At 38.9% G+C, this 27681-nt stretch overlaps 1 pseudogene; it reads left to right on the top strand.

Moving 5' to 3' along the window:
* Positions 1 to 8581: 8581 nt before the first annotated feature.
* LOC104660488 lies at positions 8582 to 11186 on the top strand (annotated as a pseudogene).
* Positions 11187 to 27681: the final 16495 nt, after the last annotated feature.

Raw genomic sequence — 27681 nt, 5'->3', positions numbered from 1 at the left:
ATTAATAATATAATTTATAGAAATGGTAATATAGTCTATAACATCTTGAAATTTGTTTTTTTTTTTTTTTTTACTATGTTGGCAAATACTTCGGTGAACCTCCTTGCACATACATGAGAGTTTCCTTAATATACATTACGTGAATAATATCTTTAACATTAATTACAGATATTACTGTTATATACGGGTATATATATCTAGAAGTAAAATTCATTGAGTATAGAGCATTTTCAGTGTTATTAGATCTCGTCTCATTCCCTCCCTAGATAGCATTGTCCCATCTTCATCAAAACTTATTAGACTTTAAAATCTTTTTTTTTTTTTTTTTTTTTTTTTTTTTTTTTTTTTTTTGAGACAGAGTCTTGCTCTGCCGCCCAGGCTGGAGTGCTGTGGCCGGCTCTCAGCTCACTGCAAGCTCCGCCTCCCGGGTTCACGCCATTCTCCTGTCTCAGCCTCCCGAGCAGCTGGGACTACAGGCGCCCGCCTCGTCGCCCGGCTAGTTTTTTTGTATTTTTTAGTAGAGACGGGGTTTCAACGTATTAGCCAGGTTGGTCTCGATCTCCTGACCTCGTGATCCGCCCGTCTCGGCCTCCCAAAGTGCTGGGATTACAGGCTTGAGCCACCGCGCCCGGCCTAAAATCTTTATAAAACGAATTGAGGCTAAAGTTTGTCTTACTGTTTTATGGTACATCTTGATTAATGGGGAGTATTTTTCATGTTTTTTTTTTTTGGTCATTAAGATTTCCTGTTTTTTGAGAGTTGCCTGTTTATATCCATTGCCCATTTTTCTATTGGGTTATTAGTCTTTCTCTTATTGACTTTAGGAATTGAGCTCTGGATATTATTTCTTTGATGGTTTTTATAAAGTTAATATTTCCCCAGTCTAGGGCTAATCTTTTTATTTTAAATTTTTAATTTTTGTGGGTACATAGGTGTATATATTTATGGGTTGCATGAGGTATTTTGATACAGGCATACAATGGGTAATAATCACATCAGGGTAGATGGGGTATCCATCACCTCAAGCATTTATCCTTTGTGTTTCAAACATTCTGACTATACTCTTTTATTTTAAAACTCATATATCGATGTATATTTTTACTATAGTCACCCTGTTGTGCTAACAAATACTAGGTCTTATTTTTCTTCTTCTTCTTCTTTTTTTTTTTGAGAAGGATCTCACTCTGTTGCCCAGGCAGGAGTGCAGTGGTGCAATCTTGACTCACTACCACCTCTGCCTCCTGGGTTCAAGCGATTCTCCTGCCTCAGTCTCCCGAGTAGCTGGGATTACAGGTGTGCGCCACCACTCCCAGGTAATTTTTGTGTTTTTAGTATAGATGGGGTTTCATCATGTTGGCCAGGCTGGTCTCCAACTCCTGACCTCAAGTGATCTACCCACCTTGGCCTCCCAAAGTGCTGGGATTACAGGTGTGAGCCACTGCACCCAGCTCTAATTTATTCTAACTACTTTTTTTGTACCCATTAACCATTCCCCACCCCCATATCCTCCCCCACTTCACCACTACCCTTCTCAGGCTGTGGTAACCATCTTTCTACTCTCTATTTCCACGAATTCAATTGTTTTAATTTTTAGCTCCCACAGATAAGTGAGAACAGGTGATGTTTATCATTCTGTGCCTGACTTACTTAACGTAATGACCTCCAGTTCTATCTCAGTTGTTGGGTATGACAGGATCTCATCCTTTTTTGTAGCTGAATAGTACTCCATGATGTATAGCACATCTTATTTATCCACTCATCTGTTGATGGACACTTAGGTTGCTTCAAAATCTTGGCTACTGTGAACAGTGCTGCAATAAATATGGGAGTGCAGATACCTCTCTGATATACTGATTTCCTATCTTTTGGGTATACACCTAGGAGTGGGATTGCTGGATTATATGGTAATCTATTTTTAGATCTAATCTAATGGCTCTATTTTTAGTGTTTTGAGGAAACTCCAAACTGTTTTTTGTAGTGGTTGTGCTAATTTACATTCACACCAAGAGTATATGAGAATTCCCTTTTCTCCACATCCTTGCCAGCATGTGATTGTACGGCTTATCTTTTAACTTGGCTTATAGAGTCCTGCTTTTACAGACATTTCACATTTTTATCTAGTCCAAAATGCACACTCTTTTTATTTGTAAAAAGACTGACCTACCACCTGACACCAAATGAAGGCAAGATCAGTCAACTCCAATCATTCTAGTGATCTCCAGGCTATTGGCAAATAAGGCATTCAGCACAAGTGTTCTTTTAATTGGGACATGCTGTGAATAATTAGCATGGCCAGTCCCTATCAGGTGTCAGAGCCCTCTTCTTGCCTTCTGGAAGGAGTTTGGATAAGGAGTCATCTCCTGCTGGCTCCGGTCCTCATGGTGTGCCCTTGGTAGAGACCTGGCTTCCAGCTCTACCACTAATTCCATTTAAACCCCAGTTTCCTGATTTGTAAAAAAGAATAATGCTGCTTCACAGGGCTGTTGGATGCACACTGGATAGGGGTAAAAATGCTTTGCAAGATAACAGATAAAAGCAAAATACTGTTATTACTAACCTCTGTGGGCTTCATCGTTCATATGTGTAGAATAAGAGGGCTAGAACTAGGTATTAACAGCCCCTTTCAGTTCTATACTAGCCTGTGATTCTGTGACTAGGGGTAAAAACAGATCCTCCAAGTAAGATGGGGTAGCAGGTGGCCTCTAGCAATTATGGGGCTCTTGGTAAGGCCACCTACTGGAAGAACTATTACAAGGCAAATAAGAGAATGCAATATCCCTGCCTTCCTCTCTTCATCACTTCTCCCATCCTTCCCTGCTTTCGTCTGCTTCTCCCTTCGGTCTTCCTTTCTTCTATTCTTCTTGGAACACTCCTTCCCCCTTTACGGGCTCACTTCCATTTATTCTTCAGATATTCTTTGTTTTTTTTCCTGGGAAGCATCCTCTAGGAGGCTTTTCCTGATCCACCAAATTTTATGTAGTGGTGTCCTTCCTATGTGCTTCCATGATGTCCTCATAACCTCCACCATTGCACTTACTCACTTGTTTTAATTGTCTGCAATCATAAAATTTAAGCTTGGGGAATAGAGAGGACACATATCTTGTTCACTGCTGTATCCCCAGAGCCTGTTTCAGTGTTGGGAATAAAGCAGGGTGCTCAGATCCCGTTGGATGAAGGAGTAAATACACAGGAACTATGCTAGGCAGTATGAGTACAGAGATGAATAAGACTTGTCCTTAGCCATGAAGGAACTAAAGGTCTTAAAGGGAGGAGGGACATGCAATCAAGTAACTGCAATACTGTATTATGAGAACAAGCAACAGAAATCTGTTCAAAAGTACAGCTTTATAGAGAGAGAAGTGTTTGGACAGGTCAAAGAAAGCACTATGAGAAATAGATGAGCTGGATTTTAAGAAATGAGCAGAATGTGTCAATCTGAGTAAAGTAAGGGGCATGCCAGAGAAGCAGCTCACTTATTTAATAATTCAATAAATATGTATTGAGCTTCTACATTGCTCCAAGAACTGTTGTAGGTGCTGAGGGTACAACAGATACAAAGGGAATCTGCCCTGGTGGAGCCCCTCCTCACCTCCTGCAGAGGTCCTCTTTCTGTAGTGACCCCTGTCATCCTGGGCCTCTACAGCTATTCTGAGAATGTTGGTATTTAATGCATATGAAGTCCTATGGAGTATCTGGCTTGCCTCTCTTTGATCCAGAAATACAGGGTCCTGGCTGTTTTTGTGCTAAGGGAGATGTGAGGGTTTGTTTCTCAATGTTTTGATCAAAGGCACACAGCTGTTACACGAGAACGCCTTGGAAATGTAATCTGACTGCCCCAAAGCACCAGCTGGCTTCACCATCTGTCTCAGGCCACAATTTGACTGAGGACTGTCTTTGGCTGAACATCCCTTGTATGGGTCAAATACTAACACTGGCATTTGCCAGGGGAAATAACAAAGTAAGGAAAAATAAAAGTGGAATAAAGGCTGGACGAAGTCTCAGAAATCAACCCACACCGTTATGCAGAGCTTTTATGGAGAAATCAGTAGAAAGAAATACAGAGTTACATAGAGGTGAAAGTTATATCATTAAAGGGGTCCTTTTATGGCAAAACTGAATTTCCACTTCCAGCAAGTTTTTGACTGATTCATATGGAATGATAGAAAGGAAATGAACTTCTTTCCTGTCTGTGTTCTGCTTACTTCTCTAAGTCAACTTGGAATTTTGTTTCTGATACAGGGTTTACTGTGTCGCAGAGGCTGTAGTGTGGTGGCATGACCTTGGCTCACTGTAACCTCTGCCTCCCAGGTTCAAGCAATTCTCATGCCTCAGCCTTTCTAATAGCTGGGATTAAAGGCACCTGCCACCACGCCTGGCTAATTTTTGTATTTTTAGTAGAGATGGGGTTTCACCATGTTGGCCAGGCTGGTCTCGAACTCCTGGCTTCAAGTGATCCACCCGCCTCGGCCTCCCAAAGTGCTGGAATTACAGGCTTGAGCCACTGCTACTGGTTAATTTGGCATTTTAAACAAGCCTTCTCCAGGTGAGTGGCTGCAGGGACTAACATAAGATTTATAACTTTAAAGAGAGAAAGAGAGAAGAAAGAGGGGGAGTTGACAATATATTTTATCATTTAAAAATATTGGATGGGCCAGGCACAATGGCTCATGCTTGTAATCCCAGCACATTGGGAGGCCAAGGCAGGTGGATCACCTGAGGTCAGGAGTTTGATACCAGCCTGGCCAACATGGTGAAAACCCATCTCTACTAAAAATACAGCAATTATCCGGGCATGGTGGCAGAGCATGTAATCCCAGCTACTTGGGAGGCTGAGGCAGAGGAGTCGCTTGAACCCAGCAGGTGGAGGTTGCAGTGACTGGAGATCGTGCCACTGCACTCCAGCCTGGGTGACAAGAGTGAAACTCCATCTTAAAAAAAAAATTGGATGGGGGTGACAAGATGGCCAACAGATGCAGCCAGGGAGCATCTCCCAGTGAGAGAGACAAAAATATTGAGTAAACCAACATCCTTAGGATGGATCTTTAGAGAGAAAACACAGAGTAATAGAGAGGTGAGGCAGATACTAAGGCTGAAGAGGGAGGAAGCTGGGAACCCTGCACAGGATTGCAGAGTACCAGGACTGGTTCCCGGGCCTGAATAGCTCCTAAGGAAGGGTGAGTGAAGTGATGGCGGGGTAACCCACTCTCACCATGGACCTCTCAGATATTAGCTACAAGAAGTCCCACGACTCCCACAGATGTTTGAATTGCCAAGGGAATCTGCCTGGAGAGTAGGCAGAAACAGTGCTCCAGGCTGTGCAGAGCCAAGGAGGTTTTGCACATGGGGCAGCTGCAGCAAACTGTGGCCACAGGCACCCATCCCACAAGATTCTCTGTCTTCCTCTGAGTAGCTCTAACCTTGGCTGGCTGCTGGGCCAGGAGAGAGTGGGGCCATCTTTTCTGTGGGACTGGGGCACATCTGTTCTGCATCTCCTCTGTCCCCTGGCCCCTCCCAAGGCCCTGCCTTGCCACTCCTGCAAGAGCAGGTACACAGCACGGCCTCCACTGCCCAGGCAGAGTGCTTTCTTTGCTGGCTGAGAGCACTCCAGCTTCCCTAGCACAACCAGTGCCCAATGCAGAGGACAAAGCTGCAGGCCAGATCCCAATGCCCCTGGGTTGCAGCACATAGCTCAGAAGTGGCAGGCTGAGATCTGTGGCCAGCGATTAAGTGGGAGAGGAGCCTGCACACTCAGAACACTGAGAGAAGTAAAAGAGGGTTCCTGGACGGTGCAGGAGTGGGGTATGCCTCCCTCCAAAGTGCCAGTCTAGGAAGGGTGAGGCCTGTCTGGCAGCCAAAGCCTCTGCCTGAAGGAGCCCTGTGGCCTGGAACACCTAACGAAGGCAATGTTGGCATGGTCCCAGTGTTAGGAGGGAGCTCCCCTAAGGCAGGGGAATGGACCTGGTGGGGAAGTCAGCTCTCTTCCCTCCCCACCACAGAGCACTGCAGTAAACCCACTGAAATACGGAAGAGCTACTCAGCTAAGTAAGAGCTTATCTGTTGGCCATTACTCTTAAGCGCCAGTCTACTGGATGACAGCCCAAGTTACAACACCAAAAATATTCTTCCAATATACATCATCTGTGAAACACAGGGCAAGAATCTAGCCACAAATAAAGATCTTGTACAGAGTTTTGGCTCTCTGAAAACACCCAGAAACAAAGCCGATTGACTATACTCAACTTACACCACAGAACCCTCAAGGGAAATGAAGTATATAAAAACAACATCCAAATGACAGCAAATCCAAAAAGACAAAGGAACACCAGTCCTCTTAGATGAGAAAGACTCAGCAATAAGAACTCCGGCATTCCAAAAAGTTATAATGTTCCCTTACCTCCAAATGAGTGCATTAGCTCTCCAGCAATAGTTCCTAACCAGAGTGAAATGACTGAAATGACAGACATAGAATTCAGCATCTAGATGGCAAGGAAGCTCATTAAGGTTCAGGAGAAAGTTGAAATCCAATCCAAGGAATTCAAGGAATCCAGTAAAATAACACAATAGATGAAAGACGAAATAGCCATTTTAAGAAAGAACCAAACTGAACTTCTGGAATTAAAAAATTCACCATTAGAATTCCATAATACCATTAGCATTAACAACAGAATAGACTAAGCTGAAGAATCTCAGAGCATGAAGATCAGTTCTTCAAATCAACTCAGACAAAAAATAAAAAGAATTTGAGAAAATGAACAAAATATCCAAGAAATATGGGATTTTGTAGAGACCAAATCTATGACTCATTGACATTCCTGAGAAGGAAGAAGAGAGAGTAAGCAACTTGGAAAACACATTAGAGGATGTAATCCACAAAAATGTCTCCAATCCTACTAGAGAGATTGCAAATACAAGAAATACAGAGAACCACTGTGAGATACTATACAAGGTGACCAGCCCCAAGACACAAGGTCAACATGAAAGAAAAAAAATCTTAAAGGCAGCTAGAGAAAAGGGTCAGGTCACTTACAAAGGGAACTCCATCAGGCTAGCAGTGGACCTCTCAGCAGAAACCTTACAACCAGAAAGGATTGGGGACCTAATTGCAGTATCCTTAACAAAAAAGCATTTCCAACCAAGAATTTTGTGTCCTGCCAAACTAAGCTTCATAAACAAAGGAGAAATAAAGTCCTTTTCAGACAAGCAAACACAAAGGGAATTCATTACTGCTAGACCAGGCCTATACGAAGTCTTTAAGGGAGTGCTACTCATGGAAACAAAAGAACAATACCTGCTATCACAGAAACACTTAAGCTCATAGTCCGTCAACACTATGAATCAACTACACAATCAAGTATACAAAACAACCAGCTAACAACATGATGACAGTATCAAAATCTTACATATCAATATTAATCTTGAATGTAAATGATCTGAACACCCCACTTAAAAGGCATAGAGTAGCAAGTTAGATAAAAAGACAGCATCCAATTATCTTTCATCTTCAAGAGACTCATCTCACACATAATGATACCCACAAGCTCAAAGTAAAGGGCAGGAGAAAGATCTATCATGCAAATGGAAAACAAAAGAAGGTAGGAGTCGCTATTCTTACATGAGATGAAACAGACTCTAAACCAACAATAGTCAAGAGGACAAAGAAGGGCATTACATAATAATAAAGGTTTCAACTGAACAAGAAGGCTTAATTATTCTAAATATATATTTACCCACTATTGGAATACCCAGATTCATAAAACAAGTTCTTGACCTATGAAAAGGATTAGAGAGCCACACAGTAATAGTGGGAGACTTCAACACCTTACCGACAGTGTTAGATCATATGGCAGAAAACTAACAAATTCTGGACTTAAACTTGACATTCAACCAATTGGACCTAATAGACATCTACAGAATACTCCACCCAACAGCTACAGAACATACATTCTTCTCATCTGCACACGAAACATATTCTAAGTTTGACCACATGCTCAACCATAAAGCAAGTCTCAATAAATTTAAAAAATCAAAATAATACTAAGCACATTTTAGGACCACAGGGCAATAAAAATAGAAATCAATACCAGGAAGATATCTCAAAACCACACAATTGCCTGGAAATGAAGTAACTTGCTCCTGAATGACTTTTGGATATACAATAAAATCAAGACACAAATCAAAAAATTATTTGAAATCAATAAAAGTAGAGACCCAACATACCAAAATCTTTTGGATGCAGCTAAAGCAGTGTTGAGAGTGAAGTATATAGGGCCAAACACATACATCAAGAAGTTAGAAAATAATCTCAAATTAACAATCTAACATTTCACCTAAAGGAACTAGAAAAAAGAGGATAAATCAACCCAAAATCTAGCCGAAGAAAAGAACTAAGTAAAATCAGAGAACTCAATGAAATTGAAATATGAAAATCCATACAAAAGATCAGTTTAGGAGAGCAAGCGCCGGGCATCTCAGGTGCGCTCCTTGGGCCTCCAGTGCCCGCTTCTTGGGCAGCAGGGGTTCTTCCACCCTGCTGCAGGCAGAGGTGCTGGATCTGGACGAGGATGACCTAGAGGTGTTCAGCAATGATGCCTCATTGATGGACATGAATTCCTTCAGCACTATGATGCCAACATCCCCTTTATCAATGATAAGCCAAATCAAGTTTGAAGATGAACAAGATTTAAAGGAATTCTTCGTCACAGTTGATGAACCTGAAAGTCATGTTACTACAATAGAAACTGTCATTACTTATAGGATTATTACTAAGACATCTTGTGCAGAATTTGACTCCAGTAAATTTCAAGTTAGGAGATGGTATCAAGATTTCCTTTGGTCAAAGGGAAAACTTTAAGGAGCACACCCCACTCTGATTATTCCACCATTGCCAGAAAAATTTATAGTAAAAGGAATGGTGGAACGCTTTAATGATGAGTTCATTGAGACATGCAGGAAGGCTTTACGTAAATTTTTGAGCGAATTGCCGATCATCCAACTTTAACACTTAATGAAGACTTCAAAATTTTTCTCACTGCACAACCTTGGGAACTCTCATCTCACAAGAAGCAGGGTCCTGGATTGCTAAGCAGGTTGGGGCCAACAGTCAGAGCTGTTGCATCCTCAATGAGAAGAATTAAAAACCACCCAGAAATCTAATTAAACTAAAGAGCTTCTGCACAGCAAAAGAAACTACCATTAGAGTGAACAGGCAACCTACAGAATGGGAGAAAATTTTTTAATCTACCCATCTGACAAAGGGCTAACATCCAGAATCTACAAATAACTTAAAATTACAAGAAAAAATCAAACAACCCCATCAAAAAGTGGGTGAAGGATATGAACAGACACTTCTCAAAAGAAGACATTTATGCAGCCAACAGACACATGAAAACATGCTCATCATCATTGATCATCAGAGAAATGCAAATCAAAACCACAGTGAGATACCATCTCACACCAGTTAGAATGGCGATCATTAAAAAGTCAGGAAACACCAGGTGCTGGAGAGGATGTGGAAAAATAGGAACACTTTTACACTGTTGGTGGGAGTGTAAACTAGTCCAACCATTGTGGAAGACAGTGTGGCGATTCCTCAACTATGTAGAACTAGAAATACCATTTGACCCAGCCATCCCATTACTGGGTATATACCCAAAGGATCATAAATCATGTTACTATAAAGACACATGCACACGTATGTTTATTGCAGCACTATTCACAATAGCAAAGACTTGGAACCAACCCAAATGTCTATCAATGATAGACTGGATTAAGAAAGTGTGGCACATATACACCATGGAATACTATGCAGCCATAAGAAAGGATGAGTTCATGTCCTTTGCAGGGACATGGATGAAGCTGGAAACCATCATTCTGAGCAAACTATCACAAGGACAGAAAACCAAACACCACATGTTCTCACTCATAGGTGGGAATTGAACAATGAGAACACTTGGACACAGGGCGGGGAACATCACAGGGTGTGGAATATCACACACAGGGGCCTGTTGTGGGGTGGGAGGAGCGGGGAGGGATAGTGTTAAGAGAAATACCTAACGTAAATGATGAGTTAATGGGTGCAGTACACCAACATGGCACATGTATACATATGTAACAAACCTGCACGTTGTGCACATGTACTCTAGAACTTAAAGTACAAAAAACAAACAAAAATTAACCTTAAATGTAAATGGGCTAAAAGCCCCAATTAATTTTTTTTAGTTTTTATTTTTAAATTTTATTTTACTTATTTATTTTTTGAGATGGAGTCTCACTCTGTTGCCCAGGCTGGAGTGCAGTGGTGCAATCTCAGCTCACTACAAGCTCTGCCTCCCAGGTTCATGCCATTCTCCTGCCTCAGCCTCCCGAGTAGCTGGGACTACAGGTGCCTGCCACCATGCCTGGCTAATTTTTTTTTTTTTTGTATTTTTAGTAGAGACGGGATTTCACCAAGTTAGCCAGGATGGTCTTGATCTCCTGACCTCGTGATCCGCCCTCCTCAGCCTCCCAAAGTGCTGGGATTACAGGTGTGAGCCACTGTGCCCAGCTAAAAGCCCCAATTAAAAGACCAAAAACAAACAAAAAACCACCCAGGAGAGTTCATGGAAATGAATAACTATTACAATTTTTAGCCAGAAAACAAATTCGATAGATAAAATAGCTCAGAATTTTCAAGGAAGGGAATATTTTGATGAAATGAAAGAATATGGGCCAATTCATATTCTTTGGTCAGTGTCAGAAGAGGATCTGGTTGATAATCTAAAAGATGTTGCCAGCTGCATTGACAGATGCTGTAAGGCCACTGAAAAATTGATGTTTGGACTCTCAGAGGCCCTGCTTCTTGTTGTACATGAGTACGTGCTTTATAGTGAAATGTTAGTGGGTGTTATGAAAAGAAGAGACCAAACACAAGCAGAACTGGATTCCAAAGTTGAAGCTTTGACCTATAAAAAGACAGATAGTGATCTGCTTACAGAGGAGATTGGAAAACTTGAAGTGGAATATGCTAATAATGCCCTGAAAGCATAATGGGAAAGATGGCAACAAAATATGCAAAATGATATCAAGTTAGCATTTACAGATATGGCTGAGGAGAGTATCCACTATTATGAACAGTACCTTGCTACATGGGAACCATTCCTTACATCACCAACCTCCACTTGGAAGACGCCTCTGAAGATAAACCTTAATTCCACTGAGGACTTCTGTTTAATCTTTGGGAGACAGTATTTATCAACAAAAGTTATTCTTTCTGGATCTGCCATGTCCTTTATAAAGTGCATGAAAAATGTTTTATACTACCTGGAAAAACCAACAACTTGAAACCTCAGGTACTCCAGTTCATTGATATGAATTTGAAGATATATCTATATATCTATTTGTATGGATATACTTCTATACATATATATGTAGATACAGAGAGAGAGAGAGAGATTTAGCTTGGTTTTAATTATGTTCTTAAATTTGTATGCCAATAACTGTATATAGATTTTTTTGTTAAATATTTGACTGTGGAACATGGTATTTTAAATATGTTGTAAGGACTCAGTTTAATAAAAAGTTTAATATGAAAAAAAGATCAAGGTAACCAAAAGTTGGTGCCTTGAAATAATAAACAAGATCAATAGACCACTACCTAGATTAACAAAGAAAAAAGAGAGAAGATGCTAATAATCCCAATCAGAAATGACAAATGTGACATTCAGCTTATCCCACAGAAACACAAAAGACCCTCAGAGACTATTAGGAAAGCCTTTATGTGCAGAAATTAGAAAATCTATAGGAAATGGATAAATTCCTATGAACACACAAGCTCCCAAGATTGGTCCAGGAAGACAAAGAAAACCTGAATAGACCACTAATGAGTCCTGAGATTGAATCAGTAATAAAAAACCTACCAACAAAAAAAGCCCTGGATCAGATAGATTGACAGCCAAATTCTGCCAGACATACAAATAAGACCTGGTACCAACCCTACTGAAAATATTCCAAAACATCAAGGAGGAGGAACTCCTTCCTAACTCATCTATGATGCCAGCATCATCTCGATACCAAAACCTGGCAGAGACACGTGAAAAAAGAAAACTTTAGGCCAATATCCCTGATAAACATAGACGCAACAATCCTCAACAAAACACTAGCAAACTGAATCCAGCAGCACATCAAAAAGTTCATTTATCATGATCAAGTAGGCTTTATTCCTGGGATGCAAAGTTGATGCAAAATACACAAATCAATATACGTGATCTGCCACATAACCATAACTAAAAACAAAAACCATACGATCATCTCAATAGATACAGAGAAAGCTTTTGAAATAATACAACATCCCTTCATGGTACTAACCCTCAAAAAACTAGGCAGCAAAGGAACATATCTCAAAATAATAAGAGCCATCTATGACAAACTCACCCTCAACCTTATACTGAATGGGCAAAAACTGGAAACCTTCCCCTTGAGAACTGGAGCAAGACATGGATGTCCACTCTCGCTACTCTAATTCAACGTAGTACTGAAAGTCCTAGCCAAGCAGTCAGGCAAGAGAAAGAAATAAAAGCATTTAAACAGGAAAAGAAGAAGTCAAACTATCTGTCTTCACTGATGATATGATTCTATACCTAGAAAACCCTTACGACTTTACTAAAAGGCTCCTAGAACTGATAAACGACTTCAGTAAAGTTTCAGGATATAAAATCAATGCCAAGAGCATTCAAGCTCAGAGCCAAATCAAGAATGTGATCCAATTTACAATAGCCACAAAAAGAATAAAATACCTAGGGATACAGCTAACCAAGAAGGTGAAAGATCTCTACAAGGAGAACTATAAAACACTGCTGAAAGAAATCAGAGATGGCAAATAAATGGAAAGATATTCCATACTCATGGATTGGAAGAATCAATATGGGTAAGATGGCTATACTGCCCCAAACAATTTTCAGGTTGAACACTATTCATATCAAACTACCAGCATAAGATGGCTATACTGCCCAAAACAATTTGCAGGTTCAACACTATGCATATCAAACTACCAGCATCATTTTTCATAGAATTAGAAACTATGCTGCAATTCATTTGGTACCAGAAAAGAGCCTCAATAGCCTAAGTAGTCCTAAACAAAAGGAACAAAGCAGGAGGCATCTCATATCTGATTTCAAACTATATTACAAGGCCACAATAACCAAAACAGCATGATAGTGGCACAAAAACAGACACATACACCAATGGAGCAGAATAGAGAATCCAGAAATAAGGCCACACACCTACAACCATCTGATCTTCAAAAAAGTGAGCAAAAATAAGTAATGGGGAAAGACTCCCTGTTCACTAAATGGTGCTGGGATAACTGGTTATCCATATGCAGAAGAATGAAACTGGACCCCTACCTATCACCATATACAAAAATCAACTCAAGATGAATTAAAGACTAAAAAGTAAGACCTAAAACTATAAAAATCCTAGAAGAAAACCTAGCAAATATCCTTCTTGATATTGGCTTTGATAAAGAATTTATGGCTAAGTCCTCAAAGGCAATTGCAACAAAACCAAAAATTGACAAGTGGGATGTAATTAAATTAAAAAACTTCTGCATAGCAAAAGAAACTATCAACAATGGACAACGTACATAATGGGGTAAAATATTGGTGAACTGCATCCAGCAAAGGTCTAATATCCATAACCTATAAGGAACTGAAATCGACAAGCAAGAAACACACCATTAAAATGTGGGAAAAGGACAGGAACAGGCACTTCTCAAAAGCAGACATACAAGCGGCCAAAAACGTGAAAAAAATGCTCATCAACACTAATCACCAGAGAAATGCAAATCAAAACCACAGTGAGATTTCATCTCATACCAGTCAGAATGACTTGTTAAAAAGTCAAAAAATAACAGATGTTGGTGAGGCCATGAAGAAAAGATGACACTTATAAGACCATGTTCTTTGCAGCAACATGGATGCAGCTGGAGGTCATTATCCTAAACGAACTAATGCAGAAAAAGAAAGCCAAATACCACATGTTCTCACTTACAAGTGAGAGCTAAACATTGAGTACACGTGGACATAAAGACAGGAACAATAGACACTGGGGTCAATGAGAGGGATGAGAGAGAGAGAGGGAGACAAGGACTGAAAAACTTATACACTGACTGAACACTTATACGCTGCTGATGGGAATATAAATTAGTCCAGCCAGTGTGGAGAGGAGTTTGGAGATTACTGAAAGAACCAAGGGTTGAACTGCTATTTGACCCAGCAATCCCATTACTGGGTGTATACACAAAGGAAAAATAAATCATTCTATCAAAAGGACACATGCACCCATGTGTTCATCACAGCACTATTCACAATAGTAGACATGGAATCAACTCAGTTGTCCATCCATGGTGGACTGGACAAAAAAAAAAAAAAAAAAATGGTACAGGTACACCATAGAATACTATGCAGCCATAAAAAAGAAAGAGACCATGCTCTTTGCAGCTGGCGGCCATTATGCTAAGCAAACTAATGCAGAAACAGAAGGCCAAATACCACATGTTCTCATTTATAAGTGAGAGCTAAACATTGAGTACACGTGGACATAAAGACAGGAACAATAGACACTGGGGTCAACGAGAGGGATGAGAGAGAGAGAGGGAGACAAGGACTGAAAAGTTACCTATTGGGTACTATGTGTCCTGCCTGGGTCAGCATCACACAGTATGCCCATGTAATAAACCTGCTCGTGTACTCCCTGATTCTAAGAGTTGGAAAATGAGAAGTCTATACATAGTTTTTCTAACATGTTAAGAAGATTTTGCTGTAGTTTTTAAAGTTACATATGCAATAGTTTAATGAGACTAGTTGCCTTTACAACAAACAACAGCAGTGCTCCACTCCTATCTCTTCCTACTCCCACCACCTTCATCTTTTTGCAAATTCATTTCATGTTTACTTACGTATTTACTTTTGCTCATTCATTTCATGTTTACACTTTTTTGTTTGTTTTTGAGACAGAGTCTCGCTCCGTCGCCCAGGCTGGAGTGCAATGGCGCAATCTCGGCTCACTGAAACCTCCGCCTCCTGGGCTCAAGCGATTCTCCCGCCTCAGCCTTCTGAGTAGCTGGGCTTACAGGCATGCACCACCATGCATGGCTAATTTTTTTTTTGTATTTTTAGTCGAGACAGGGTTTCACCATGTTGGCCAGGCTGGTCTCGAACTCCTGACCTCAAATGATCCATTGGCCTCGGCCTCCCAAACTGCTAGGATTACAGGCATGAGTCACCATACCCAGCCTACTGAATATACATTCTTAAAAATCCCCCTTTCAGTAAGATACTTCTGCCCTCACCTATGCTTGTAGTCTTCCAGTCCAGAAACTCTCTCCAGAAAATAAAATGTGGGTAGGGGGAGGGGAGTTATTGGTTGTGTCAAGGTTGAGGTGGGGGAAGGAATCTTGGGACCAAATAATTTTTTTAGAAGCTCTCTCAACCAGTTCTTATTTTAGCCGCCCGTCTCTTCCTCGTCACTGCCACCAATTTGAACAGTATAGGTCAGGGTAGCTGGGCTTTTCCTACTACCAGTTTAAGATTCAGCTGTCTTAGCTTTGCTGAGTCAGTTACACCTTTCTTTGCTACTTTTTCCTTTCAGTTCTTCTTGTTCTTCTGGCTTTATGCTTTAAGAAAAGTCCCTCTATTGTCATTTTAATATGTATGCGTCCATTCTCACGCTGCTAATAAAGACACACCTGAGACTGGGTAATTTATAAAAAATTAATGGACTCACAGTTCCACACGGCTGGAGAGGCTTTAAAATCATGGTGGAAGGTGAAGGAGGAGCAAAACACTTCTTAGATGTTGGCAGGAGGGAGAAGAACAAGTGTCCAGCGAAGAGGGAAGCTCCTTATAAAACCATCAGGTCTCATGAGAACTCACTCACTATCAGGAGAACAGGATGGGGGAAACTGCCCCCATGATTCAATTATCTCCACCTGGTCCCTCCCACGACACGTGGGGATTATGGGAACTATAATTTAAGATGAGATTTGGTGGGAGACACAGCCAAACCATATCAAGGGATTAAAATTAGAAACATCTGTTCAGTCTGCTCCTATTGTTACATTCATCCAGAAGCCCAGAAAACGTTCCAACTATGGGTCAAGAGATACTATTCCTATTACTGAATCTCAAACTTCAGTTGAAGCCAGGAAACTGGCAAGAAGATAGAATAAAAGCTCAGATCTTAGACTGTGGAATAACACCTGAGGTTAAACCCTGTGTCTGTCATTTGCTGGGTTTCTGACCTTTTGACATTTCCCTAACCTCTCCCAGCCTCAGTATTTTTCATCTGTACAACAGAGATAACAATGTAGCTAATTAATGAGCTTAAAGTATACACACATATATGATGTTCTTATATTGCCTAAATTCTAGAAGACAGTAAATGCTCAATAAGTGGAGGTAACTTGGGTGCCCATGAAAAGACAGTGAGAAAAGGGAAACCGTATAAACAATTCCACCTGATTGAGCACGCATTACAAACCAGGCACTATGCTAGGCACCGGGTATATAATGAAGACAGAACATGTAGAAGGTTAGCCTTCAAGGAGCTTAGAGTGTGGTCACGGAGAAAACAATATATAAGCACAAGCAATATATAATTACAATGTGTGATAAGTGCTATAAAAGAAAACAGAATGCCATGAAAGGGAATAACAAGGGGGAATTCGTTTGGATTAGCTGCTGGGAAAAAATCTCTTAACGAGTGAGAATAACACATATGCGGAATCCAGACTAATGCCGAAATGGATCAATAAAAAGCACATGCTTTTTAGCCATTCAAAGTAAATTAATATTAACCTGTAATATACAGGTCAAAGGCATTAGAGATGTGACCTTGCTGTCAAGTCATTTAATTTCTCTTGGCCTTAATTTCCTCATCTATAAAATAAAAGTTGGACAAAATAATCTCTCAACTCACAGCTTCTACAAGTTTATGCAAATTTAGGAATGTAAGAACATTATAAACAAAGTTAAAAATCAAGAAAACAGGCTGGCCGTGGTGGCTCATGCCTGTAATCCCAGCACTTTGGCAGGTCGAGGTGGGCGGATCACTTGAGGTCAGGAGTTTCAGAACAGCCTGGCCAACATGGTTAAACCCTGTTTGTACAAAAAAATACAAAAATTAGCTGGGTGTGGTGGTGCATGCCTATAGTCCCAGCTACTCAGGAGGCTGAGGCAGGAGAATTGCTTGAGTCCGCGAGGTGGAGGTTGTGGTGAGCCAAGATCGCCCCACTACACTTCAGCCTGAGCTCTAGAGTGATACTTTGATCTCAAAAAAAACCAAGAGAACAGATTTTTTCCTTTTAGTCTTCTCTATTATATATTTGTACTGAATTTTGTTTTTTTCATTTTTACTGAAGCATAAATATTGTTTAGAAGTGATAAAGCTAGTAGTGAAACATCTTTCCTCCCCCATCAATCTCTTTGCAAGGATAACCCTCACTAATTCAGGTCCAGCATGTCGCTCTTCATTTGTTCTGAGTATATGACATTATGCTCTCAGACACGAAAACCATAAATGTGTACAACACTGGAAGATAAGTGACCAAATATTAATCATAGTTAACATTGCTATTTTCTGCTTATGGTCCTTAACTTTTTCTCCTTTTCCACAATTTGCATATATTACTTTTATAATTAAAAGTTAATTATTCAAATAAAATAATGTTTACTGTGATGACTAATACAAAAGCATGTTATCTCTTATTGTCAAAGAGAAAAGAGAGCTATCCATTTGATTAAAAATATTGTGTGGAGATAGTTCTAGCTAGTAATTATATTTTGCCTCCACCAAATTATTTGTGAAAATTTATTCGGTTATTTTTTTAAAAAGTGACAGCAAGGCCATGTTTCAATTTCTGATTGCCATGTTTAATATTCATAAAAGGAAGTGCTAGCTTTTATCAGCAAGGTATTCCTTTCAGTAATGAGTTCAGGGGCAGATTTCTTTAAAAAGAAAAATTTCTCTAACATCTTTCAGTAATTTGTAGAATTGAGAATTTATCAGACTTGGAAGAGGGATGGTGGATCTCCATTCTTGTCTAATGTTTTTAATCTTCTTAATATCTTGGTTTTATTGCTTTTTAGGGATTATAAAAAGATTGGTAGGATCTAGCATCTATCTATCATCTATCTATCTTCTCGTTAAATGATCCATTTTGGATTTCTCTATCATCAAATTATGGCAGGACTATGCTAATTCTTTGAGAAGTTCAGGTAGAATTTCATGATGTCATCTTGTTAATGAAACTTCAAGAGATTGGGGATGTTTCATGAATGATGTAGATGGGATCAATGGCTGGGTAACTGGAGTTACTACAGAGGCTCATGAATCCTTATTTGTACCAAGCACAACTTAAAGGACTGAACACATAATATTTACTACTATTTTTCAAATATTTATATATGCTATGGCATTTAATATAATGTGAATTCATTTAAAACTATTCAACCATTTTGTCAGTATGCATGTTGTCAATAATATTTTTTACAAGATTGGGATTATTTATGTAGTGAAATAAACACTTGATTTGAAATCTGTATTTCAAATGACCATAAATATTACTTTTATCTATAAAAGGTAAGATTCCGTTCTGGGTTGATCATTCAACTAGTTGTGTGAGTCATTTATCTTTTCTCATTTGAAAAATAGAGATAATAAATACAAACTATTCTTACAGGAATTTTATGAGTCTCAAGTGCTTTGAAGATGCCACATACTTTGAAAATATTGGATGTCACTATGATGACAGCTATTTTCATGATCATTTATATAATGATATGAAGCATAATAAGAGAGTTGAAAAAACTAATCCCAACCTCAGGTTTAGAGAATCAAGTTCGAGTTTTCTTATTTTTAAGTTCATATACAATTGTATTTTGCTGTTTCCTGCAATAATAATTTATTTTAAGAATAAAAGTAAAATTACTTGGTCAGCATGACTGAATGAGTATATGCAGAAATCTCCACCTTCTGTCCTACATATATAGAAATGAGAGATAAAATATTAAACAATATATACAATCACACTAAAAAACAATTGCAAAAAACCCACCATAGACACATTTAGAGAGAGAAACTACAGAGATAGCAGAACCTGAAGATACACAGTTCTCGGGAAGCTGGGAATGGAGACAGAACAAACGTCAGTGCCTTCATGAGATCAAGAGTTAAATGTGCTCCAGACTTGATGAGAATGGAAATCAGGTTTTTCAATCTGGAGACAAAGAGCTATTTTCTTTGCTTTCAAATATTAAACATGTCTTGTGTTTAAAAGGCAACTGGGCCGGTTGTAGTGGTTCACACCTGTAATCCCAGCACTTTGGGACGCTGAGGCAGGTGGATCACCTGAGGTCGGGAGTTTGAGAACAGCCTGACCAACATGGAGAAACCCTGTTTCTACTAAAACTAGAAAATTAGCCTGGCTTGGTGGTGCATGCCTGTAATCCCAGCTACTTGGGAGGCTGAGGCAGGGGAATCACTTGAATCCGGGAGGCGGAGGTTGCAGTGAGCCGAGATCGCGCCATTGCATTCCAGCCTGGGCAACAAGAGTGAAACTCCATCTCAAAAAAAAAAAAAAAAAAAAAAAAAAAAAAAAAAAAGGCAGCTGAAATAAATCTGAAATAAATTCACCTATCATTGGAAACCTATTACTTTTTTTTTTTTTTCCTTTTTTTTGAGATGAGTCTCACTCTGTTGCCCAGGCTGGAAGGCAGTGGTGCTATCTTGGCTCACTACAACCTCCACGTCCTGGGTTCAAGTGATTCTCCTGCCTCAACCTCCCAAGTAGCTAAGATTACAGGTACCTGCCACCATGTCTGGCTAATTTTTTTTTTTTTTTTTTTTTTTAGAAGAAACGAAGTTTCACCATGTTGGCAGGGCTGGTCTTGAATTCCTGACCTCAAGTGATCTACCCACCTTGGCCTCCCAGAGTGCTGGGATTATAGGCGTGAGCCACCATGCCCAGCCAACTTATTACTTTTAATTGAAAAAAACAATTACTTTTAATTGTAAAAACCGCAACTACTTTTGCACCGACCTAATACCTCTGTTCAAGCCTGGTAGCTGAAACAGACATTTCTGCATGAGACTGGAATTTGAGTTTGTATAATATACTTGGTTGTAACTGGGTTGCCTGAATAGGTGGGAATCCAAAGGCAAGATTATAGTGTATGACTTGGTTTGAGAACAGATAACTGGTGAGGCAAAATATAGGAGAACCCCTTCACTGAGGATGAACTCTCAAACCAAAAGAATACAAGGAAGCTCAGTGTCATGAAAAATAGTCAATAGAATCTATAAATAAGAAAATTCACAGCCAAGGAAAGAGGGCTAATAGAATAATCTGAAAGGGGCATGAAGTTGAAAACTGTCAACCTCCACAAAATTAAAAATAAAAAAGGAGGACATGAAGTTTAAAATTGTCAACCCCTCTGCAAGAAAAGCCCCTCCAAAGCAAAATTATTATCCATAAAACAAGACTAAGTATTTATGAAAGCAGAAGAGGAAGATATGAAAGAAAACTATGGGGAATCTTGAAAATAAAATATAGTCACAAAATTTAAAAATACAATGGGTGGGCTAAATAGTAATTTTAAAAGAGTCAAAGAGAAAATGAATTAGAAGATAGAACAGAAAAATTTCTCAGGATGTAGAGATAAATAAAGATGTGGAAAATGAAAGAGGATTTGGGAAATATGGAAGAGAGATAGAATGAGATACAAAGTCATACAAATAAGTTAAAGTCTTAGAAGTCACTAGCAAGAAGGGACAGATCATCTACAAGGATACATCAGTCAGATCAACAGCAAACTTCTCTGCCACAGAAATGGAAGCCAGAGAACAATGGAGCCATTGCTTCAAAGTAGCGAGGGGAAATTAGTGTGAATGAAATTTAATAGTCAGAAAAATATCAGTGAAGAGAGAAGTCTGAAGAAAGCACATATTCAAGTATATGAGGACTGAAAAGGCTTACTACAGACTCTTAATGAAAGAATTATTAAAAGATGAACTTTGGCAAGAACAAAAACGAACTCAGAAGGAAGAAGTAGAATGTGAGAATCCTGGGTGTGACAATACATTCAGAAAATATCTCAATAAATAAATGTTGATTAAATGATAACAATCTTTCAAAAAACATAGAATATATAGCTTCTATATAGACTCAAAAGAGGGGAAAAAATGAAAAGACAAATCAAACAAACAACAGTAACAACAAAACCAACTTTATGAGACCAGACAGCAAAGAAAAGGAAGAACAATGTGGCAAATAGAAAATGCAAAATAAGATGTTAGAAATGTTTCATAACAATCCAATAAATACTAATAGGCTGAACCTACTCATTTGAATATAAACACTAAGATTGAATCTTAAAAATGTAGATATGTGCAACTTATAGAGATACTTACAAAAGTAAACTATATAGAAATGTCAAAAATAAAGGAATTTAAAAATTATCAGGTGAATATTAATCAAAAGACAGCTAGTACAACATTATTTAAACAAGATAATACAGAATACAACGAAACATATTGAATAACAGGAAAAAATATTCTTAAATCGGAAAAAAATCTCATCAGAAATGTGGAAATATAACCAGAAAGGCTCAAAAATATAAATTAAAATATTCCAAATTACAAGGAAAATATATAAATCCAGTTACTTTGGTAGAGTTTAATACACCTTGCACAGAAATAGATCAATCAAGCAGATAAAAATTAGTAAAGGTATCGGAGATTTGAGAAATACGAATAGTAAGTTTGTTCTAATGGATATGCACTAAATCTTAGTTTTGATCATCAGAGAATACACATTCTTTTCAAGTACAGAGAAGATTTACATGAATTTATTCCATATTATGCCCCAAATACAGTTTCATAAAACTGTAAGAATTCATACTAACTAGAACACATTCTTGGCAAATGAGTAAATAAAATTGGACCTAAATAATAAAAAAGAAACAAAATGTTTATATATTTGAAATAAAACCAAAACAGGCTAAAAATACTCCCGTGTAAATAATTTATGATTAGAAAGGAAGTCCAAATCAAAAAGATATAATATTTAAAGATGACATACCAAGAGTGCTATCTTACTGAAACATGCCGAGAGCAGCTAAATTAGAATGTAGGAAATTTATAACCTCAAGCGCATAGACTTGGAAAAGAAAGAGAAAAAGAAAGAAAAAACTCCAGGCATTTAAATAAAGAAGCTAGAAACAGGACAAAGAATAAACCCAAAGAAAATAGAAGGAAGTAAATGATAAATGTAAAAAGAGAAATTAATTGAATAGAAAACACATTAATAAACAGCAAGGCTTGGCCAGGTGCGGTGGCTCACGCTTGTAATCCCAGCACCTTGGGAGGCTGAGCCTGGTGGATCACCTGAGGTCAGGAGTTCGAGACCAGCCTGGCCAACATGGTGAAACCCCGTCTCTACTAAAAATACAAAAATTAGCCAGGCATGGTAGCAGGCGCCTGTAATCCCAGCTACTTGGGAGGCTGAGGCAGGAGAATCGCTTGAACCTGGGAGATGGAGGTCACAGTGAGCTGAGATCATGCCACTGTGCTCCAGCCTGGGTGACGGTGAGACTCCGTCTCAAAAAACAAAAAATAAATAAAATAAAATAGATAAAAATAAACAGGAAGACTCATTAAGAAGGTAACAAAAAAGAAAGTAAAATGAAATAATACTAGGAAGAAAAAGACTTACAAACAATGACAATCCAGTAGCAACAACCACCCCTAGTATCCAGATGGTACTCTCCAAATGCCATTTCTCACTGAAAGGAATCAGGGGTCCTTCACAAAATGGATAATTTCTGGAAGGAGTCATTTCAAAAGGAGGACATAAAAGCCGTGTTTAAGGTGCCACTGGCCTAAGATGGAACAAATTTGAACAGCAGAAAGAATTAATCAGTGGTTATTGGTTGAAACATCAGTAATAAAAATCCTCTAGTTCATAAAGGTATGAAGAAATCCTCATTGGTAACCACTGGAGGTTAATAGGACATCAGCTCATTAATATGAAAATTGATGTGCAAAGGGGAAGAATAAAGCATTTATCCTGCCTTCCTATCTGAACTATATTTTTGGGATAATCAAATAGATTCAATGAAGGCAAGTGCTGTAGGGAAGAATTTATGTGAATATATGTAGATATGTTACATGTATAGATAGAATTAATGTTACCTGTTTGCAATCCCCATTAAATAATAGATCAAGGCAACAATTACTAAAGGCTTCTAAAACTATCAGAACTTGCTGATCAGTCTTAGCAACACTATAACTTGGAGAGCCAGACATTATCTGCCTCGCAATCTTCTGTAGTAAGAAGTATGCAGCACCAACTGCGAAGTATTCTTGCTATAAAATAAAAAAACAAACAAACAAACAAACAAACAAACAAAAATTGACCCTGAATCTAATCACCAGTTTAGAGGAACTCAGGTCTAACTAGCATTTTGTGGAAACTACAGAAGCTAGAGGAGCAAATTAAATAATGTCACAGGGAAACAGTGCCTCCAATTCAGAATGTGGACATCATACAGGATAGAGGTATATTTCTCTGACAAAGAAATACCATAAAAAAAGAGAGGAAACTGTTAGAAAATAAAGACTTATTAACCAAATATACCACATGGACTTTGGATCCTAATTTGGACAAACTGTAAAGAGACACTTTTGAGACAATCAGGGAAATTTTAATATAGATTGACTATTAAATAGAATTCAGGAATTATTGCTAATTTTGTTAGATATGATAATGGTGTAGTGGTTCTGTTAAAAAAGTGTTATCAGTTAAAGATGCATACGAAATGATCATTATTTCTGGGATTTCCACAGAAATACTCCAGAAGAAATAATGACAGAAAGAAAGAAAGGAAGAGAAAAATAAAGAGAAAGAAAAAGAAAAGAAAAGTGAGGGGAATAAGAATAGCATAATAATATAGGCAAAATTTTATTAATTGTTGAAACTTAGGATTCATTATATTATTTCTTCTATTTGTGTGTGTTGAAAAGTTTTATTATAAAAAGTTTTAAAATGAGGGAGCATAAAATAGGTAAGAGAATAATTGAAAGTCTGGGAGAATACAATAAAAAATGATACTAATAAAATTGCAAAAAAATTAAATGGAAACTTTTCTAATAATACAATAAATTGCCAGAATTGAGAATTGACTCAAGAATAAATAGAAAACCTAATAAGTAGAACCTATAACCATAAAAAAATCATGAAATTAGTAGTCAAAAATCTCCTCTGACACTCCAAAAAGGTCACCAGGCTCATAGTTCAATGGGCTACTTATAGCAAACCTTCAAAAGAAAAAGTACAGATAATACAGTTAATCCTTTAAGAACATGAGTTTGAACTCATGTTCACTTGCATGTGAATTTTCTTCCACCTCTGCCACTCCTGAGACAGCAAGACCAACCTCTCTTCATCCTCCTCCTTCTCAGCTTACTCAATAGGAAGAGGAAAAGGAGGAAGACCTTTATGATGACCCACTTCCACTTAATGAATAGTAAATATGTTTTCTCATTATTATTATTATTTTGAGAAGGAGTCTCACTCTTGCCCAGGCTGGAGTGCAGTGGCGCAATCTCCACTCACTGCAAGCTCCACCTCCTGGGTTCACGCCATTCTCCTGCCTGAGCCTCCCCAGTAGCTGGGACTACAGGCGCCTACCACCACGCCCTGCTAATTTGTTTGTATTTTTAGTAGAGACAGGGTTTCACCTTGTTAGCCAGGATGGTCTCGATCTTCTGACCTTGTGAACCGCCCGCCTCGGCCTCCCAAAGTGCTGGGATTACAGGCGTGAGCCACTGTGCCCGGTCTCTCTTACGATTTTTTAACAACATTTTCTTTTTCCTAGCTTACTTTATTATAAGAATACAGTATGTAATACATAAAACACACAAAATATGGGTTAATTTGTTTATACAACAGACTGTTTATGTTATGGGCAAGTCTTCTGATAGTTACGGGTAAAGTATGGGCATGGTAGTTATGGGTAAGGTACAGGTATGGTAGTTATGGGAAAGGCTGTTAGTAGTTAAGTTTTGGGGAACTCAGAAGTTATAGGTAATTTTTCAACTGTGCAGGTGCTTGGTGCTCCTCACTCCCTTATTGTTCAAGGGTCAACTATACCTATTTTACACACACTGTTTCAGAGAAGAAAGAAAGAGGGAAACCTACTTATTAAGGTAATCTGGATGCTAGGTCTAAAGGAATCAATCATAGGAGCTTGGATTATGCCCCAAACTTATATCAGCTGTTTTATCTGGGGAGGTAAGAAGGGGGATAGACATGGGAATGGTGGTTCAATGAGATCTCAGCTTGATTTATAATATTTTAATGCTTTTATTTAAAAAGACATGAAGCAATATGACAAAGACATTAAGAATTGTTAATTTCATGTAATAGAAACACTTTATTTTTTACTTTAGTAAATTTTTACATTTTTTTCAAAAAAAATCTACAGCAAATCATAGTTTGCTGTTCAACTTCAACAGCAGACAAAACCATCTCTTTAAAGCATATTATTAATATGTGCCAACCTAATGAACAGCTGTCAGACCTGCTCAGTGGTAGGAAGCCTAGCATGTACTATTTTTAGATCAAGAAATTCTGAGTAGTTCAAGTTACTACAGCTCTTGTAAACATCTCCATCTTTTCTGAGCACAAACTGATGAAAGATTAGAACATTTTATTTTGAAAACATTTATTTGCCGTGACTCTTCAGAGTTGAACGGCTATTAATGACTCACTTTATGTTTATACATATATTTATTTAAGCACTCTTATGGAGTGCCTACTACATACTGTACACTACACGGCTAGCACTAAGCCTGTAGAGGTGAGTGACACAATCCCTATTCATAGGAGAGGAGATGAATAAGAAAGTCAATGCTAACTATATGGTGAAATCAGTAGTGTATAGGGCTAGGGAGATCTCAGAGGTTCATCCGTCCTAACCTAGAAGATCAGTCCTAACCTAGAAGATGTGGCCCTTGAATTAAGGACTAATGTTAATCATCAAATAAGGGTAGGAGTCATTGAGGGAAGAAAGAAAGATGCTCTGATTAAGAGGAAAGCATATGCAAACAAGGAGACTCTGGAGTATCTCAAGTCCAAGATTTGTCAGTGCATGTCTCACGTGCAAACGGAGCAGGTGTGATGGAAGTTGATTTGCTCTGGGAATTTAGGCACCTCCTGAGAGAATTCATACTAAGAGAAGAAGGGTGATGCCTATTACTTCTACGTATTCCCTGGCTGAGCTTCCCCATGAACTCATGTCTGTGCAGACACTGGAGTGACAGCAAGATAGTATTCCTTTAGTACTCGTAATGGTGAATTTAATGCATCACCTTGACTGGGCCAAGAGGTGCCCAGATTAAACATCATTTATGGATGTACCTGTGAGGGTGTTTCTGGAAGAGATTAGCATTTAATCAGGGACTACGAAGACTGCTCTCACCAGTGTGGGTGGGCAGCATCCAATTCATTGAGGGCCTGAATACAAAAAAAAGGCAGAGGAAGAGTAAATTCTCTCTTTTCTTGGTCTGGAAACTCCATCTTCTCCTGCCCTTGGACATTGGCACTTCTGGTTCTTGGGTCTTTGAACTCTGGGACTTACACCCTTGGTTCTCTTAGTTCTTAGGCCTTCAGACTCAGACTGAATTATACCACTGACTTTTCTGGTTCTCCAGCTTGCAGATGACATACTGTGGGTCTTAGGCTCCAAAATCATGTGAGCCAATTCCCATAATAAATCTCCTCTTAGATGTCTGTATATGTCCTACTGGTTCTGTGTCCCTGGAGAACCCTGATTAATACAGTATTTCTCAACAGGTTGTAACACACAGAAAGAGACACACTTCTCCACACCTACCCCAGTTTTGCTCCAGAAGTAAGTGTACTTTCATACCTCCAGTGGTCAAAAGCTTTGGGACCCAGCATAGATGGCTGCAGAAAAAAGGGTTCCTTGTAGTCATGGACAATGCCCAAGGCAAGCAGTGGTGGTGCTTGGCAGATGTGACTGTCCGTAGAGGAAGTGGCAGGGATGAATGTCTGGTGTATGTGTTGGTTCTCAGCCAGTGTGGTAGGACTAAAGGGTTGACTGTAAATGCCTGATGAATGCTGTCAACCTCTAATAAAAAAAGGAATCCAATAGGAGAAAAGGAAGAAAGTGTTTGCTGATTGGATTTTTCTTTTCTTTTCTTTTCTTTTTTTTTCTTCTCTTCTCTTCTCTTCTCTTCTCTTCTCTTCTCTTCTCTTCTCTTCTTTCTCTCTCTCTCTCTCTCTCTCTCTCTTTTTTTTGATTTTGAGATGGAGTTTCACTTTTGTTGCCCAGGCTGGAGTGTGAGATCATGGCATGATCTCAGCTCACTGCAACCTTTGCCTCCCAGGTTTCAGCGATTCTCCTGCCTCAGTCTTCCGAGTAGCTGGGATTACAGGTGTCCACCACAATGCTTGGCTAATTTTTTGTATTTTTAGTAGGGACAAGGTTTCACCATGTTGGCCAGGCTGGTCTTGAGCTCCTGACGTCAGGTGATACGCCTGCCTCGGCCTCCCAAAGTTCTGGGATTACAGGCGTGAGCCACTATGCCTGGCCCTGGACTTTTTTTTTTTTTTTTTTTTTT

The sequence above is a fragment of the Rhinopithecus roxellana genome, chromosome 15, assembly GCF_007565055.1.
Source record: "Rhinopithecus roxellana isolate Shanxi Qingling chromosome 15, ASM756505v1, whole genome shotgun sequence".
NCBI lineage: Eukaryota > Metazoa > Chordata > Mammalia > Primates > Cercopithecidae > Rhinopithecus > Rhinopithecus roxellana.
Note: the sequence above shows the minus strand (reverse complement) of the source record. Positions and strands in the feature narration are given on the sequence as shown.